This window comes from Dunckerocampus dactyliophorus, chromosome 17 (assembly GCF_027744805.1).
Source record: "Dunckerocampus dactyliophorus isolate RoL2022-P2 chromosome 17, RoL_Ddac_1.1, whole genome shotgun sequence".
In the NCBI taxonomy this organism is placed as follows: Eukaryota; Metazoa; Chordata; class Actinopteri; order Syngnathiformes; family Syngnathidae; genus Dunckerocampus; species Dunckerocampus dactyliophorus.
In genome coordinates this window covers 14,571,150-14,587,088 of record NC_072835.1, presented here as the reverse complement: position 1 = coordinate 14,587,088, position 15,939 = coordinate 14,571,150, and the positions used below count along the sequence as shown (strand labels likewise).

Here is a 15,939-nt window from a genome sequence, read left to right as displayed (position 1 = left end):
TGCCTCTGTTCACATCCAATAAGATTTAAGAACAAACACCAAGGGTGTGGCTTACATTTCTGGGCGTGCCAGACTTCTGGAGAGTGGCAGTGATATGTCACCATGCTACCAAGAATCATTTCATTTGAATTTGCAAATTACGAGTTCTTGGCATTTTATTTGTTAACGCTAAACAGTGCTTCTGACTCGTAAAGGCTTGAAAATTTCAAGCCTATAACTTCGGACTTGACCCAACCTGTCTTGTCTTGACTTGAGATTTGACTCGAGACTTGGAATTAAAGACTTGAGACTTACTCAAGACTTGCAAAACCCTGATTTTCTCCCACCTCTGGTGATTTGTGGCGCCCCTTACGGGTTGTAGTCAAAATGTTTTGGAAGACATACATACATAATATAGTAGGCACCCTTCTGTCTCGAGAGACAATGGCAGCATGCCGGGGCAGGGCGCAAGCCTGGGCAGAGTGTAAGGAGACCGTGTGCTGCCCATTCAGTATGCCAGTTTGGCCCAATGGTACGTGGAGTGTTACAATTTGGAGCAGGTTTTGCCTACAGGAGCAGGGTGGGTGAAGTGTCTTGCCCCAGGGACACAGTGACAAACAATTAGTTGCTAAATTGCTAAGACGTTTTGCTTGATGGCAAACATGTTTTTCAACCAACCTTGCTCACATTTTAAAGACATGCGCTTGTCAGTCCGCTAAAGATTTTGTGGTGATTTGGCTAACACCTGAAAGTTACTCTGGGTGTGTTTGGAGAGCGTATTGAGCTGTGTGAGAAATTTCAAGTCAACCTGACATATAATGTTTAGTAACTGCGCCACCATGTGGTGTATTTGTCAGAAAGATAAGAGCACAGGCAACACAGTTGGGATGCATTTTTTAACAGAGGGGGTAGTAATTACTCCAGAGTTTGGAAAACCTATATGAATTAGTTGCACCAACTGCACAACAGCTTTAAATTGTTGACCCATTTTATGGGCCCTGAAACAGGTCTTTTTGTATAATTCTGAAATACACATTGTTTTTCAGTTTTGGGTAACCTTACCTTTTTCTTTTTTAACCTCTGGCACTCCACCATTTACCCTTGTACCATTTCAAGCTATTCATTGGACTTTAATGACTTGAATTTCAATATAATATAATAATAACTGGAAAAATTGGGGTGTTCTAACATTTTTGACATAGTGTATGTATTTTAAAAAAAACCCACCAAAACAAAAAAAAAATTGCTGCCTTTTAAAACCTTCTTCCATCTTTTGCTCAAACCTCTATTAAAGCCATTAATTTCTGCTGGGCCTTGCTGAGTGTTTGCTCTGGAGATTGCACTCTTGGTCGGCATGGAAACCAACTATGTTTCTCGGATGGAGGAGGAAACGCTGGAACTGCTCCACAGTGAGGAAATGGCATAATTAGGAAAATAAAGTTTGACAGTTTAGATAGACGCGTGCATGTGTGGAATACTGATGACACTGCAACTATATCAATGCTTTTAGCTTGTATATGTTTATTACGGTGGTTGTAGAACTCCATTTAATAATATTTAATCATATGTAGATTTCAAATAGAGCATCCAAAGTAGAGCATATCACATTATTTTGCTCAGTAATATGACAACCACAAAAATGACGGTCAATTAGAAGGTTATCTTTAAAAGGCAGAATTTTTTTTAATGCAAATTTTGGGTTGGATCTCATTAGATGGTGTGTAGGTGTGCATTCATTTATAGAGATTTGTAAAAACAAAAAGCAAAATGAACAAAAGAAATGCATAATGTGACCAGAATATTAGGAACAACCACAATAATAAACATTTGTTAAATGAAAACCTCTCTGACAGTGTCAAATCAAAACTGATTATCCTTAAAATCCTTATCCTAAAAAGGTTGAATTTTTAATGTGAATTTTGTATTGGCTCACCTTAGATGTGCACAGTTATACATTAATTCAGACAAAAATTCACTGAACAAAAGAGTAAAGCATTTTTTTGGCTTAATGTAAAGTAGTAAAAAATAAATAAATCTAAATATTACTTTTCACTACAGCCCATAGACGTGCAACTAGCACACCGCTTATTAAGGGAACCTGCTGGGATGAGAAATATTCCCTTTTATGGCCAGCAGAGGGTAGCATGAGTACATCAAAGCACTCCATGTTTCATATCGTACACGAGGCTCAATATTAGGTACACCTGCACATTCTTACAACAGGGGGTGGTATTAGTACATCACAGCACCCGATGTCACGTGCTAGACTAGACTCAATATTAGGTACACCTGCACTACACAAACGAGCATAATGGATGGGATTTGGTTGAGCTGGTGTACCTAATTGTGTGTTCAAAGTGTGCTTTTACATATGCAGAACAGAGACACATGTAGGTGAAGACTGCTTAAAAACAGGAGGGAATAGCTTGGAAGCATCACACATGTTCACTCTTTCCAGTCAGCATCCAAATGCCTGCAGCCATGCACTCCATTTCTTCACCTTTTTTCAGTACAATATGTTGGAAAAAAGACCAAGAAGTGGTCTAGGTGCAGCTCTACCGATGATTCATAAGCATGAAGTGTTCGTTAAAAGCCTTGCAGTAGAATTAATGCGCTAATAGACTCTCCACCACTCACAGCACCCATTTAGGTGACAGTATCGACACTCCTGGCGGTGCCGCCGCATCCATTCCCTCCGTGTCAGGAATGGGGAGGCGATTCCTCTGGAAGTTATATTGCAGTAGTCACTTAAGGTAATGTAGGTCCGTGTGATTAATTAATCTGCTTTTGATTCGCTAATAACGCTTCCAAGGTTAGTGAAAGCTGAGTCAATCCTTTTAAAGAGAGGGCTAAGTGTGGGAGATGTCAATTTATTGGCCACATTCCTCTTCATAACGGCTCCGGGTTCACCCCAAGCGACGCATGCTCTTTCCAGAAGAAGAGACTAATACTGTGTGGGTCACACTGATATCATACAATAAACTGTGCTGTTATTTTCAGGCCTGTTCAACGTTTTTGCCAGGTTAATAGCCCATAAATGGTAGACTAAAAGGCACTTGTTCCAACAAAACATGTCTAAGCCAAAACAACCTTGTGGGAATTGACTCATTTTTCACATTTTGACCATTGTCTATGATGGTCCTTGTGCCTGTATGAACTCCCTTGAAATTAATTTAGTAGAAAACGGTACAAAAACTATCCATTCATCCATCTTCTTCCACTTATCCAAGGTCAGGTTGTGGGGGCAGCAGCCTAAGCAGGGAAGGTCATACTTCCCTCTCCCCGGCTACTTTGTCCAGCTCCTCTCGCAGATCTCGAGGCGTTCCCAAACCAGTTGACATACATATTCTCTCCAACGTGTCTTGGATGTTCCCGAGGCCTCCTACCAGTCAGATGTGCCCTGAACACCTCTCCCTGGAGGCGTCCGGGAGGTACTCACCTCATCTGGCTCTTCTCGATGCTGAGGAGCAGCGGTTCTACTGCCAGTTTTTCCCAGATGACAGTGCTTCTACCCAGCCACCCTGTGGAGAGCTGATGACCACTCGTGAGGGTAGGAACGTAGATTGACTGTTAAACTGAGAGCCTTGCCTTTCGGCTGAGCTCCCTCTTCACCACAACAGACCGATGCAGTGTCCGCATTACTGCAGACCCTGCCCCAATCAGCCTGTAGATCCTTCCCTCACGCGTGAACAAAACCTATACCTGCATTATATTTACACATTGTTGTCAATTTTCCATGACGGTCACTGTGCCTGCCCGACTGGAACTAAAAGATTGCTAAATTGACTATAGTTGAAACCTCAAAAATCAACATCTGGTTGAACTAAAGCCCGTCTAGGCCCAGAATTCTGAATGGGAATTTAGTAGAAAATTGTTCCGTCTCCCATTTTCGGATTACGAGTGTGCATGTAGACCGTCTGGGCCGTAGATAACACGTTGTTTGCTTGTTATTTGGCAAGTAATCTGTTGATTCAACTCATCCTCCACTCCTCTCAATGACAGCACATCTCCACACTGGACTATATTCAGCATCAGTCTGTTTTCCACAAGGGTTACAGTGCCTGTACAAAATAACTGAAAGGTAGTAAAAAAAAAAAACAACATAAAAAATTTTAATCTCTTCGATCAAAAAACCTGTCTTTGCCAAAAATCTAGTAGAAAATGGTACAAAAAGTATAATGCAAATACCGTGTGTGAATATAAACAGAGCTGTTGTTTTGAGGCAAATTCATGTTTTTGCCATCTTAAAACTCCATAAATAGTGCACTCATACTCCCATTCATCTTCTCTCCTGTCATTGGCAAGCTTTAAGATGATGATGGGTGTGAGGGGGACGTTCTTCTGTGCATCTTCCATCCATCCATCCATCCATCAACAGTGGACTTCTCCAACACGCTTGGCAGGGAAGCTGCTTTATTTAACCCTACATGGTGTGTGTTTTTAAACAGGATGACTAATAGAAGTACTGCTGACACGATAGCATATGGCCACAGGCCTCCTTTTTAATTTTAGCACTGCGGTGAAGCCTCAGGGTGCGGGTGCTGTAAGCTCCCATGTTTCTTCTTGGGTGTTGTTAACGCTGTGATGATCAGATACTGTAGGTGAGAAACATTTCCTACCACTTCAATGCAGAGTGAGGACGAGAAAAGGAGCTTGGGTGCGAAAACATGATGGATAGATGATACCACTTTTGCTCAATTGACTCTATTAATAATAAAAACTCTTATAAGAGCAACTAACATCAACGTCAAACCATTAAAACTAAGATATAATCAACATTCAGAACCTGATAACGTACTTATTTGTCCCATCAAGAGTGGCTGAGTGCTGGTTAAAGTACTACACAATCCATAACAAGGCCAAACATCGATATAATTATGGAAGAAGCATTGACAAGCATCAAAAGTCAACATTTTGTTAAACCAAAGCACGCCTGAGGCAAAAATGTTCTTACATTTAATAGAATTTAGTAGAAAATACTTCAAAATATGTACTATTTTTCCATCAAGGGTTACCATGTCTGAAAAGTGGCAAAAGCAATTGAATCCTTCTAAGCCCAAATTTGGTAAATTGTGGGAGTTACCGTGCCTGCATGAACTCATAACTGCAAAGTAGTACACTTGACAGGTTAAAGCAGGGGTGTGCAAAGTGCGGCCTAGTGCAGCTAGTTTTTTTTTTATTGTTTATTGGTACATTCTAAAAATATATTTTAAAAAAAAGGAAAAATCAGCAGTAATTGTACAAGAATAAAGTCCAAATTTTATGGGAATAAAGTCATAATTACGAGAAGGAAATTTACAAGAAGAAAGTTAAAATACCTGGAAAATAAAAGAACAGCTGTAATTTTCCAAGAGTTAAGTTGAAATGTTACGAGAAAAAATTCGTATTCTAACAAGAAAAAAAGTGGCAGTTTTACGAGAATAAGCTCGTAATAATGTGAGGAAAAATAGTCTCATTTTAGTAGCGTACAGTTGAAATATTAAAGAAAAAATATGTAACTTCTTCTACGTCATCATATTATGAGAAATAAACAAAGCAAAATAATGTTGTAATTTTTGGAAATTTAGGTTTGGGAAGAAGTTATGAGGTTGTGGGAATAATGTCATTATACTGTGAGCATATATATTTTTTAAGAAGACTATTTAAGAAGAAAGTTGAAATATTTGGAAAATAAAAAAAACAAAAACAAACGCAAAAATGGAAGAAGACGGAAGTTCACACGATTAAGCGTTTTCACCTATATCATGAAGCTGAGATGCATTTTTTTTCTTGAACTATAGTATATATAACTTCTTAGCATATCTGCATGTGTTGGTTTACAAAATATGAAAGTGACCCTTGCATCCTTTCATTTTTCAGTATGTGGCCTTTGGTGGAAAAAGTTTGGACACCTCTGAGTTAACGCATCAACTGCCTTGTTCTGAAGCCCGCCTAAGCCAAAATGTCCATAAAGGGAGTCCAGAAAATTGTACAAAAAAGAATGTGGCAATCCAGTATTTTTTTGTCCGTTTACTACAAAGGTTACTGGGTGTGCACAACCTCATAACCGAAAGGCCATAAAAATCGCCATTTAAAATAATAGAAAATTCTTATCAAAGCCCTATACATTTCTTATGGAAGTTTAGTAGAAAATTTTACAAAAAGCATATTACATAAAATGTCGATCATCAAAAAATCAACATTCATTCATTCATTCATTTTCTATGCCGCTTGTCCTCACGCGGGTCATGGGCGTATGCTGGAGCCTATCCCAGCTGACTTATGGGCGAGAGGCAATATACACCTTGGACTGGTTGCCAGCCAATGGCAGGGTACATATAAACAAACAACCATTCAAACATACAATTTAGTGTCTCCAATTAACCCAACCTGGGCTGCATGGTGTCCTAGTGGTTAGCATGTTGGCCACACAGTCAGGAGAGCTGGAAGATCTGGGTTTGTTTCTCCGTGTGGAGTTGGCATATTCTCCCCATACGTGCGTGAGTGCGTGGGTTTTCTCCAGGTAGTGTGACTTGCACGTTATGTTAATCATCAAAAATCATTCCAGCATTTTTGTTCAGGGTTATTGTGACTGCATGAACCGAAAGGCAGTACATTCACTAAGTAACAGCATCAAAAACCAAAATCTATCTGGACAAAATAAACAAACAAAACATGTCTAAGCCAATGCGTTCTAAAAAGAATTCTGTAGAAAATCAAACCGTTTTTGCCAATTGCCTATGATGGTCACTGTGCCTGTATAAACGCATAAAGGCAAAGTATGTAATAAAATCAACAAGTGAAAGCACTGAAAATCAACATCTTGTTCAACCAAAATGTGTCTTTGCTAGCATCACTTGGCCTGTACAAGCTGTTTGTCCAACCATGTACAAATACACGACAGTATTTCTGTATTCTAATGCATTGCTTTTTGGTGCAAATTCCTACTCAATTATTCTGAAAAGACAACGCTTCTGCAATGGCCTTGGTACAGCCCTCTCTCTTGGGTGTGATGGTGAAGGTTCAAGACGACATAGATGGACATGGGTGTGTCATTAGACCCCCACCTGGAGCCCCCCTGGTCAGATCCTACCTACATCCGTCTTCATTAAAAACCATTGCACTTTTGAGCAGATGGTCATTAAGAGTGAAGCACCCCCCCCAAACCCAACACTGCTTTTTTTAGCACCCCTCTATGTTATAGTGCGAGGACACTACCTAGAGGACACCCATCATGTGTCAGGAAGCCCACAACATGGTGGATGGCATACCGCCTGCTAATGGCCACTCTCAGGGCTTCCATAATGAGGTCAATCCACACTCATTATTAGTTATTGTTTGTCAAAACTGATACTTTTCTTTTATTTTTTTAGCTCCATCTTCAACTCATATATACTGCATATATATGTTGGATTAATGTTGATTTTTACTAAGTGAGCAAATAACAGACACCAGTATTTTCAAAGAAAGTGTTAAGCAAATGATAAAAATCGAGAAATGCGTGCTAATTAACACAGCATAATTAAACACGGCGTAATTTGCATCTTCCTGATCTCTGCTCAAAGACTAGCACCATTTTTTGGGTTTTTGGATGCATTTCAGTCTATCATGCACTGTTGGGATTTTTTGCTTTATCATTGAAGTACACCTATGAAAAACTGAACATTGCCAACTCACATTTCCGCACACTGCAATTTTTTTGTGTGGTAATGTTGGGATAAAAACTATGATCCAAATAGAAATAACCCATCACAGCCAATATAGAGGGACAATATGCGCGCATAATCTGCATCATATGTCGATGATATGTACATTTTTCTCCCACAAAGTAACATTGCAATGCAAAAAAAAAAATCACCACCAATTAAAACAATAATGTAGTAATAAAAAATGAAAACATAATTTAATAAAACAATGTTTGAAATAAAATACCAAAAATAAATAAATGCAGAATTAAATTGAAAAGATATTTAATCAAATACAAAAATGGCACCACTTTTGGACATTTAGCAGCATATCATGCACTGTCATGGCTATTCTAGCATCATTGAAGTACAGTAGGATGGTATGTGACATGTAGCTGTAATGCATGATACCGTGACGGTATGTCAATTATTCTCCTCAGAAAAATCTCCATATTTGGGCCAAAAATGGTAAAAAATATATAGAAATAAACATTGAAAAAGATGGCAATTAAGTGACGAAAAAAATAAAAAATAAAATTATCCGTACGATCTTATAGTCTGTGTGTTTTGACATTGTTAGTTGTAGGTGAAATGGAAATTCTATGGTTGTAATTGGTACATTTTTGAGGTATGGTGATGATAAAATGAATCTTGGATAACGTTTGGTCTTTTTTTGATTGATGATTTAATCCTGGACATTGGTGAGGGGGGGGGGACCGTGCTAGACCTGACCTGAATACCATGGTTTATTGAGTGGCTTTGATATTAGCTGTAATTGCATCCTGTGATTTGCAGTGGAAGAAGTCATTGTTGATGTGCTGTTTGCAAAATACGCACACAATTTCTGCGACGCAGATAATACTGACTAAGCACTGGAACTTTGGAAATCCAATAACAATCGTTACCCTTTGTGTCCACTGCCATCACATGCATTAATTAGCGTGGGGAGTGCCTTGAACAACTTCTGTTTTGCTTCTAACACACACCAGCTGCAAAGCAAGAAGCGGGGCTATAGTCACGGGGCCAAATATTAAATCGTTTGTACGTATGTATTGATATATTGATATCTAAAAATCATGTGGTGTCCAAATCGTCACGATTGTTATCACTGACGTATATTTTGGCGAGTGCAAATTTTTATCTGCCGCTATTTTACCTAACATTGTGCAGTTATATTTTCACATGTTTTTTATGATGTGGCGGTGATTGAACACCGCAACAAACAAGCACGTTTTGAATGCACCTGCGAGTTTAATTTTGACTCCCTTGTCAGGTTTTTAGTCAGCAGGTTCAGAGAATGTTTGTTTTTTTTAAACAGTTATTCAAAAATCACCCCAGTACAAACATACTCCTAATAGATACTGTACATATACTTGTTTTACTTTTGTAGCCCATTATAAGAGCGAGACAACATTGTCTCCTGCATATTTTAGCCTGAGATGACCTGTCACTACCATGGTTGCCAATTTACTGCAGTAGTACTCACTCCTGATATATATAATTTATGTGAAATACATAAAATATTATCCAGCATCTCCATTATGTGTGCTGTGAGGCCTGTATGCAATATAAATATATGTTTTGTCAGCTACATAGTGAATGTTGCGTGTCTCTTCAGGTAGACCAGGGTGTAGTATTGGGTCAAAGGCCACACAGCAGGGCAGCGGGGAGCACATCATTTGTCTTCTCCTAGTTTTTCTCTACTGTCGCCCTAACAAGGAGGTGACGCGCATGCATCTCTGACAAAAAGGAGACATGTCTCACATACAGAGGTGAGGCGGGGGCAACCAACTTCCTGTTAGTTATATAGACAGACCCGTGTATCGCAAACAAATGTTCTCATTAGCGCGGCCTCTAATGGTGTAACGCTCATGAGATTTCCCCCCAAAAAATGGAAAAGTGCTTTAGGGTAGGGATGCTTTTTCTACCCTCTGAAGGGCGTTCTGTGTATTTCCATATAGATAGTGTTATTATGCACCTCGCCCACACATTATCTGCCTTCCATACTCCAACAAGCATTCAGGGTGAGTTCACCTGTCATGTTTATTTTGGTTAAAATAAACTCTGGTGCGTTTGCTCTGCTAGTACGGTTCGTTTGGTCTAGTGTCCAGAACGTCTGTACCGTACACCAAAAAGCAAACTGAGACCTTTTAAGAGATGGGGTCTCGTTCCACTTGCGCGTGAACTCTGATGTGGTTGAGTTCAGGCCAAAGACACGTGCCAGTGTTAAAATGTCAGCAAAAAGCAAGCAGAAATGACAACGTCACTGTCAGATAAAATGCATTGGAAGTGCTGTCTGTGTGTGACAACACAACTAACCTCAATAATATATCACAATATAAGCAATAACTTACGTATTAAACCCATATTGGTTTGGAATATTTGAATTATGCCACACAGCAGTATGTCACGAAAACTTTTCAGGAAATCTTAGCTGTTAAATGTAGCACAATATAAAAATAGTATGTAGTACGTAGTATGTCAGGAATATTGTCCAATCAGTCCTTACTTTATGCATGTTCTTTCCGGCTCAGCCTTTGGTCCCATGATAAAAATACCAGTGTTAACCCTAAGTGAACCAAACCAAAGTAATCACTAAGTATGTTTTTTTTTTTTTTTTTATTTTTTGATCAGGAGCAGCGTAGCGAACTATAAGTGTGACGGCAGCCTTAATTCACATTGGCTGAAGTTTCATAATGTTTCCTTACCATTCATTAACATTTAGCTTGCTAATGCCCCCCCCATGCACTGCCCCTCCTTACCCTTTTTTAATTTGATATATATATATATATATTTATTCTAATGTGTTCTGACTGACTTGTCCTGAGGTGAAAATTGCAGGGAAATATGAAAAGCAATCACATTTTCTGTATCAGTAAGCAGGTCTGATGTAGCCTGGGGGGGTCATTCTGGCTCTCTGCCGTTGCTTGGGGAGGCGTTTTTGTAAGAGCCCCCCCAAGGCTCACCTAGTTAATTAACTTTTTTATTTTTTTTTTGCAATTAGGGCCATGCAACTTGTGATGCTTTGCAGAAAATGAGGGTTTGATAGACACTGTTGTGTTTTTTCTCATTATTATAGCTGGTTTGTGCGGAGGAATGCGGCGCCCACACACGTATTGTATTGTCTGCTGACATTTTTACACATCAACACTTTTATTATACTTTTAGCGGAGTTGAACTGATGAAAGCAACTGAGAATGGTTCTCTTTGTTTGAAAAAAAAAAAAAAAGTCTGATTATTTTATGCCAAGAAGCAAAAGTTTGAATCCAGATAGAATTCAGTGTGTGTGTGCATGTGTGTGACTCTGTGCACACAAAATATAATCATTTAATCAATGCCTCTGGCAAGGAAATAGAATAGCTGAGTAGTTTCCCATTTCAGTCATGCACTATAGTACTTTTACAGCGTGTTCATTATGCCTGGTATTTAAATTCAAGTGTTTTCATGACATTTAATCATGTTCCAGTAAGTAAACAACTATAAATTATGCTTAACATGAGCTAAAAAAATAAGCTTTACTACAGTAATGGACATATCAAAGTTGTCATAAAGCCTTCAAATCAAGTCAAATGTTTACTACGGTGTGTGATGTTTGAAAAATACCACTATTACTACTAAATTAGTAAATAAAACCATTGTGTTCATGATTGTAATATTAATTGTCAAACGTATCCTTTTCTATCCTCCATTATTTATGCTCTGAATTTATTGAAGTAAAGATAAATTCAAATGAAATAAATATAAATTATTTTTAGACATAAATGAATAATTTATAATAGGGTTTGCAAAAGAGCAGAACATGTTTTATTAAAAGTTTAGCTAGGGAACTTTGGAAATATTCTAATTTATAATACACATATTGACCTCTGTGAATGCAAACGAGTGAGATTAAAAAAAAATATATAATTATGATAATAATTTATTGGCTTTACAAGGCACCTTTCTAGACACCCAAAGCGCTTAAAAAAAATCCCCATCAATTCCATAAAGTTCTACTGAAAATTAAAAGCTGATGGCTTCATCGACAGGCGACGTAGCTGACTTCCGGTTCCTGTTTCTATGTAGTGGGCTAATAGGGTGCTAACAAAGAAGTGTTGTCATTAAAAACACATTAAAAAAACACAGTTGGAATCATGCAATGTGGTGGAAATTTCTGACGGAAAAAACGCTAATCGGGGGGGATGCTGATCAAGTTTCCACTGTACATTGTACAACACAGCAGCAACAGAACCAATGTTGTGATTGTAGTGAGGAGCAAACTGCTCAGCCAGCATTAATAGCGCTGATGAGTTTGAGTACAGCAAGTTGTAACACGCATGAGTTCCACACCATCAGCTCAGTAATAACATTTTCAAGCGCATGAAGAGGTAGATCAACCTGCTGGATGCTGACCACAGACAATACTCCCAATAGAGTGGAGTTAATCAAATGATAAGCCACAGCCTTTAATGCCAATACTTTTTAACTGGAGACCCTTTTTTAATTAGGAGACTCTGCCGTTAATTGGATAGAGGTGGTAACTGTAGCATTTCCAGTAACAATGCATATTTATATAAGTGATAAGTGATTTTGTTGGTATTTTTTAGGGGTAGCGCTAGTATGCATACCCATGCTTTTAATCATACTGCAAAGTTTAGCCTTGTGCCGTGCTTGCACATGTGACTCATGAGACAAGCACACGCATAATGAACTACACGTCTGTTGTTAGCAGAGAGCTCTGATGTGTATAGGCAATGACTACATGTCATGTCTTCTCTTTTTCGTGTGTGTGTGTGTACAACCTCGCTTCAGCTTGGCAGCAAAGTTCAAGTGCTTGTCTTTTTGCATTTTGTCACAGACTAAAAAGCTTCTTGTTGTTAGGGGACAAAATAGTCCCTCGGTGCATGAATTGTGTAAAAGAGACATAGCATCCTATACATTTATGGTAAAAGCAGTCATGGATGTCATGCTGTACGACTATAATCCCAGCTTGGTACCCACCTCGGTTTTAAGGTCAACGAGTAACATAAGACCGCTTAGCTTTTGTGTAATGTTTTTGTAATTAAAGATAAAAAACTGCAAACTGCTAGCAGGTGATTCTCCAATAAATAGAATGTATTTGTTTACGGAATAGATGCATGTGAGGCAGTTACACTTCCCTCACTTAATGTGTACCATGTGGACATGGGCGCTGCCAGGAATTCTGGACCCCATGAAAAATAATCACATTGGTCCCCCTGGAGAGCTGTGGTCACTAAATCTCTAGGACTTAACTGACCCTTAAAATCTATTTTTATGCTAATTGGCTTAAACTTGAATTTAGTTAAATGTATGTTTTGGAGTAATATGAACACAATGGAAACACATTGTTCAATAATTTACAATTGTCACAGCCTGGGATTTAATACAGTCCTTTGCCCCAGCAGGTCGATGTGTTTTCTCTTATGCCGCCAAGTGGAATCAATCATTAATATTATCAATATGAATGTTTACTTTTTGGTCAATGTGGATTTAACTTTTACTGCCAAAAATCAAAATTGTTTTTGATCATTTTATCACTATATTTAAAAAAATATCTCAACCCAGATATCCAAATCATATTTTACATTTGTACCTATTTTTTTGAGAATTGTCCTAACTTTTCCCGCCTTTACGGCACCCCTGCGTGTGGGAAAGCTTCCATACCATACCAAAAAATCCCATTTCGAATACATGCACTCTACCATTCCACCCCTATGTATGACAATGCAAGAAATCCATTACAGTTCAACTAGGGCCGATATTGACATAAAAATTTGATATAAAATCTTATTGGTATCGGTTTTTCTGACGATAGTGATAACAGTGATAACAGAGACCTCATCAAACTGCGCCTTGCTTCACAGAGCAGCATGTTTGCTAGCGTAGCATGTCCAAAGTCTCAAATTATTTCCACATTTCACCTTCAGTTTGTAAATATGCAATTTGCAATGACTGTTAAGCACTGGTTATGCGAGGGGGGAGTAAGGCGTCTTCCTTCAATAATTCTAATCTAATATCACACCTCAGGAAGGATCATTCGGAGTCACACGCAGCGCAATGCAGCAAAAGTAATGATAAGAAGCCAGTTTCTAATTTCACTGATTGTATTAGTTTCATACTTTGCACTTTACTTAGTTCTTCTACGGATGTTTGTGGCACATGATATGTGCAGCTTTCCACATTGTATCACTTCTGTTGATAGTAGGAGGACATGCTATAGTATTTGACTAGTGGTCATGATTTTTTATTGACTATTTTGTTGAGACAAAATGTTATAAATGTGATAAATATGGCACTTTTTCTCCAACTTACATTGCAGTATTTGTCTTATTTTGCACAAACAAGGTTTATGTATGAAATGCATTCAATGCATCACAGTAAAAGAAGCGTAATGTGCGTAAAGAGCTGCTGACAAATATTGGTATCGGTTGATATGGGCAATGAAATGCTGGATGGATCAGATATAGGTAAGAAAGCCGGAAGCGCTCTTGGGATTTTTTTTTTTTGCCGGGTTGGAAAAAATTAGTGTCCACACTGTGCTGGATTAGTAAATATAGTATTAGCATCCAGATGGGAACGGATCGCTAAGTGAAAACGATGTAATACACAAGGCACACCTCCGTGTGGTGCTGTGAACAGACACGCGGATGGAACCACATGACACAACAGAAGAAGGAATGCATGCGCATAAATCCGTCGTCATCTGCTTTCCAAGGCTCATCTAGACTTATGAGAAGTGGGATTACTTCTGGAAGTCAATATAGTGTATAAGAAGAAAATATCAGAAGAATGTCAACTGGGGTGAGTCATATCAGTCGAAATATTGGGATATTATGTTGGCTTGTCGTCAAAGCTCACTTCTGGTCACGTGACATCATCGTTTTCGTGTTGGCTATCTACAGGAAAACAACAAGCCGGGGTTTTCAGATCACTCTGGAAGCTTTAAAAAAATTACCATTTCAGGGCGCCCAGAACGCCGTTTCCGTGTAGATGAGAGGCTGCAACGATAAAATACTTTTGACCTGAAAACATTTCCGTGTGGATAGTCCCTCAGTCTGCACTTTGTGTGTAAAGCTGGATGTCCTTGACAAGTCCATATAAACACTGCAGGGTTATTTCATCCGTTAGTGGCCAGCCTGATGTTAATGGTTATTAACCTGCTGGGCGCGGACATGTCTGCACAGAAAAAGGCGCTGCTTTGTCACGGCGTCAAGTAGAGCTGTTGTTTGCTACCTTGCAAGGGAATAATAGATCTGTTTAGCGTTAATCAATGTCTCGCGCGGCCTCATTGAGCAGTGCACTCAGCATCCTGCTTTTGTGTCAGAGAGCCTTTTAATCTAATTGAACATTAAACTCCTGTCATTATTCCTCATGCGCTGAGACTTATTTACGGCAGCGCCGCCGCCGCCACCGCTTGCTCGTCTTTACCTTTTCATTACAGCATGACAGTCTACATCAGCAAAGTCATTAAAGGGAATGAATCAAAGGAGGACGCGAGGCTGAAATGTGTAATTTAATAAATGCTCGTCAGGCCGCACATCATTCATGTTGTTTATGGCAGGCATGTGAGCCGGGCTACACTCATAAGATGCTAATAAACAACATTTACCTCACACCTGAGGAAGGGAGATTCTTAAGAAGCCTCATTTGAATCATGCACAACCCCCTTCCTGAAATAATCCACATCAAAGGAAAGATTTCACTGTTAACTTGCCTTTTTAAAATGATACCAACCAAATAACCCATGAATTTAGTAGAAAAGCTGACAAAAGTGGAAGCACTCTGACAAGACAGGTGATTTCTAAATCTAAAAAGCACACTCACCAAATGTGGCGGACATTGCGAACGCACTGTGCTGAAAACAACCCGCTGGTCTATTAGAACATGTTGTTTTAGAACATTTGTGACTTAAAAAAAGCACTTTCATTTCGACTAAACATTGACTAAATATTTAATATTCTTGTATTGATTAACAATTGAATTCAGTCAGGTTTCTCACCTTCTTTATCAAATGCTGCCACTTGCAACTTTCTTTGGCTCCATTTTGGTTTAATGAGGTGAGAAACACTATTGAATTCAACTTATGGCAGAACAGGAAGCTGCTTTCTGTGTTTGAGAGCAAGAATCCCGTCTTCAGTGAAGGTAAAAGTAACCTTAAATATTCATTTATCCCTTTCATTCATCATTTATATGTATTTATAATTGTTTTATGCCTGTAAAACTTGGTTTTCTAGAAAGGATTAATTGGATTTACATTATTTGATATGGAAAATATTAATTTAATTAGCATCGACCT

At 38.7% G+C, this 15,939-nt stretch overlaps 1 long non-coding RNA gene across 1 annotated transcript in view; it reads left to right on the top strand.

Moving 5' to 3' along the window:
• LOC129169827 (uncharacterized) overlaps positions 1-15,939 on the top strand; it is a 97,988-nt gene that overhangs the window by 20,802 nt on the left and 61,247 nt on the right. The gene's annotated exons all lie outside the window — the stretch shown is intronic.